Here is a 4,304-nt window from a genome sequence, read left to right as displayed (position 1 = left end):
AAAGATGAGAGACGAACTTCCCTCTGGGCTATATTCTGCTAGGGGAGACAGATAAGATCAAATTAAATCACAACAGGAAAACATTATGAAGGGATAATACTATGAATGGGAAAAAGTGAATGAACTGGCAAAGAGGGACTGGAGGCTGAGGTGGGCTGCATGTTCTAGAATGATTAGGAAAAGTCTCTTTGAAAGACTGAGTTGAGCCTGATTACGAATGACAATAAAAGCCAGTCATGCTGAGACTGGGAGAAAAATCTTCCCAAGCAGAGGGGAAAGCATATGCAAAGAGCAGTGGGAATGTGTGTGTTTAAGGAAAAGGAAGAGGTCATGTGGAACTTAAGAAATCCATATACTATACAATGACATGACATGGGGTCAGAAAGGTAGTCATGGGCCAGGTCACAGAGGGTTTTGTTGGCCAGGATGGCCAGAAGGATGGAAGAATGGATATGGATGAATTGACAGGTTGATATGGATAAATGAGGGGACAATAGACAACTGAGTGGATGAGGAGATGCATGGATGACGGATGGATGAACGGACGATGGAAGCTATCCATTTCTGGAGAGTTAGAAACCCAAGTCCACTTTAGACCACTAGGTGGCAGCCAAATATTTATTATCTGTTAAACAGTTGCATCTGTCTTTCTGTTGGCATAAATTTAAACCCATTCAAGATATTCTTCGCTGGAAAGTAGACAAGCCTTCAATTCTGCAAGTGTAGTTTACCAACTAGCATGGCCACAGCCCAATTAGCTGTGCAATTATGCCTTAGTTATGGAGTAACCAGGAAACGTCAAAGAATGCCAGACTCTCCTAGTGTTACACTCTCTGTGAGCAGCGTGCACCCACTCACAACGCTGTCTTAACACAATAGATACTATGAGGTGCTAGGTGAGTCATGATGAGAAAAACATACAAAACACAGCCTCCAAAAGTGAGGATTTTTGGTCCTGGTAAAGGAATAAAAAGATCAGAAAGTTGAGTTGGAGATGTAGCTTAATGGTAAAATGCTTATCTAGCAAGCATGAGGTCCTAGGTTTGGTTCCCAGCACGGCAAGGACAATCAAATCTAATAATAATTTAACATAATTTAATGAAAATTTTTAAGAACAATGGTTCAGGAAATGACTTGGAGGAGCCATTTCCTCTAGAATATAAAGTCACCCTGGATGCTCCTCCAGAACAAAAGTTTACATACGGAATTAACGCACTCCCACTAGCTTGAGCCATTGGTGGTGCATGCGTGACTGTCCCATCGGGAAGCTTGTACTACTGTCCCATGCCACCTGTTACAGCAGGCCTGCAATGTACTACCAGAGCCTCCCAGCAGCGAAACTTACAAATTACAGCCCTGTCCTGAATATGCTAAGTTATGTCACTCATTCCCTCAGAACACAGTGAGCAGCCACTCTACCCACCCTGCAGCACAGAATGGTATTCTCGTCAGATAGTCCCTTCCTTCCAAAAGCAGCTAGATGATCACACACAGAATGCACACTGCAACCAGCTAGCACACAAAGTCCAGCCTTACTCAATACATCACTTAGGAATACTTTCAGCTGCAAGCAAGAGATTTTCTATGGCCTGGACAGTTTGTCTTGAGCTCCCTTCATGCTTGCTACCTTACAAAGGGTCAGTGGTTGCCCTCGTTCTCAGTTTCAAACCTACATTCAAGGCAAGAGAAAAGGGGAAGGAACACAAATTTTCAGCTGTCTTTCCCAATCTACTGATAATTGTAAAAGACTCCCAGAAGTCCCAACATGAGTTCCAGTTCATTGGTCAGAATATTACAAAGCAGTTACAGCTACCAGGAAGGCTACAGATGTGGGTGTCTCACCTAAGAGAGAAACCTACTGACAGAACCATTCGCAGAAAAAGGAAAGAGACTGCATAATGGATATGCAACTAAGTGTATTTCAGATACACTAATAGAAGCTTATTAAGCAGGGGAGGGGGGATTTTTGTTTCTTATCAAATTAGCCATATTTTAAAATGCTGCACACCTGTAATCCCAGAACCAAGAGGCTGAGGAGGCAGGATGGCAAGTTTCAGCTTTACCTTGGCAACTTAGTGACTTTACTAAAACTCTGTCTCAAAATAAAATTAAGAATGGCCCGGGATTGAAGGCCTGGGATTCAATCCCTAGTACAGCAAAAAACAAAACAAACAAACAAACAAAAAAACTCTTTCTGGACTGGGAACACAGCTCAATGGTAGAATACTTGCTTAGTATGTACAAGGCCTTGGGTCAGATCCCCAACACTGAAATATATACATTCTGCTATTCTCGGGCTTCTGCCAAGTGCCAAGTAGGAAAGTGTTAAGTCATTCTGAAGCAGAATTTAAAAAAGGAAAACAACTCTCCCCAAATTTAAGCAGTTCCCCCTCGGACTTCCCCCCTCCCTGTGGCTGTTATTAACTTTGTTCCTATAAGCAAGGTTTTATGACCCCTGGCTTCTACAAGATCCTGTTTTTTCCACCAAGATATGCTCAGTTACAAAACCATCACTATGTGATTAACTGCCTTTGTCCTGCTTCTGGAAACTCATTTGCCACCCACCAGTTTCACACACTAGGAAGACCAAGCCCTTTGGCCACATGCATAAAACTAGATCCTCTTCTCTGTTCAGGGCTCGGCCTTTGGATACGAATCCAATGTGCCAGTACACGCCTAAACAAATCCTCCTGTTTCACACACTGGCCTCTCCTGTCTCTTAAACTCTGCACCAACTCAGCCAACACAAGGGCAGCTCTTTCTATTAGGGACACAGTATGCAAACTGTCAGATTAACTTTCTTCTCTTGAGCTATTTTTTAATGAATACAAGATTATTTTCTTACATAACTGTCAGATTTTGGTGCTATCTCAGCAGCAGCAACTATACCCATTGAGTTGTAAACAAAACAAGCTCTGAATCTCCAAACTCAAGATAGGGCGGGTACCGATTATCTGAAGATATTTTTCACAAGTCCCTCAACTTACAAGGCCATTTACAGAAGACATCTTCAGAAGGTTAAAATATTCACTAAGGAATTAATCACTAATAAAACGGTTCCCTTCTCGAACCACAAGGCATCAATCCCACCTCACTCCAGAGCAAGCCAGTCCTCACATGCTGTTGCTAATCCACCAGTGCTAATCCTCTATAAACAGTGAACAGTGAATTTTGCACCTGCTATACAATCCCCCAAATAAACAAAGGTTATGTACTAAAGCATAAACTAACCTGATATAATATTAAAACATTTTGAAAAAAAAAAGTTTTTGTTTTTGGGTTTTTTGTTTTGTTTTGGTTTTAGTTTGGTTGGGCATTTTCTGAGACAGGGTCTTGCTACATAGTTCAGGCAGACCTTGAACTTACTTTGTAGCCCATGCTGGCCTCAAACTCTTGGCAATCCTCCTGCCACAGCCTCCCAAGTGCTATGACTACAGGTGTGCACCACTACGTATGGCCCAGGTTTATGTTTTTATAAAAAATGGAATTCATTTCTGGATCCTTATCGTTATAAACAGCATACACCTACATAGTATCCTGTAGCACTGGAAAACCACGAAGGACAGGGGAAAATTCTTTATTATTCTTAATTCTTTGTCCCTTTCATCACAGTAAAGGCTAATAGCATGCCCTCAGTCATCCAGACAACTCAACATCACCCTAATTCCCTAGAAGTAGGGAGCAGGTCTACTGCGGGCCTTGGAGGACCAGACAGATTGTGAAATCCAGGGAACTGCACTAGACCAAGAGTGAGACCCAGGGAACACTTGGCCTCTGAGGGACCAGGGACCAAGATTCTCTGCTTTGACAAACTTCAGTCCCTGGGCCCATCTATGCATGTCCTTGTAAAATCCAGTCTTCTCATACTCTCCTTAAATTGGTACACATTTGCAACACGTAACAAATATGTTCACTGCAGGAAGTTGGCATACTTACATATTGCATCTTAATCCTTTTCGGTAAAATCCAATTTTAAAAGGAACTCAATTAAGTCTGTCTTGCAAGAGCTCCACCTCCACATCCAGCCACTCTCCCCTCTGACCAGACTGCTCACCCTCAGCTCAGCACCCTAGGGGATGTCCCCAAGAATCTGGTGAGGTTGCATCACCCAGCACCCCCTGACCTCTGATGTATGTGCTTAGGAGTCCCCCCCACCAGATCTGCTCATCGGATGTGAATTTGCACTTGCTCTACTGTTTGGATTAAGCTCCCCTGCTGTCCCCACTGCCAGGCCTACACCTACCGCGGTGATGCCAAATGAACTCGCCGTTACCTCATACTAACCAGTGCCATGGAATATATAT

The sequence above is a fragment of the Fukomys damarensis genome, unplaced genomic scaffold (assembly GCF_012274545.1).
Source record: "Fukomys damarensis isolate Sample0158 unplaced genomic scaffold, DMR_v1.0_HiC HiC_scaffold_9, whole genome shotgun sequence".
Taxonomy (NCBI): Eukaryota; Metazoa; Chordata; class Mammalia; order Rodentia; family Bathyergidae; genus Fukomys; species Fukomys damarensis.
This window is presented reverse-complemented; position numbering follows the sequence as displayed.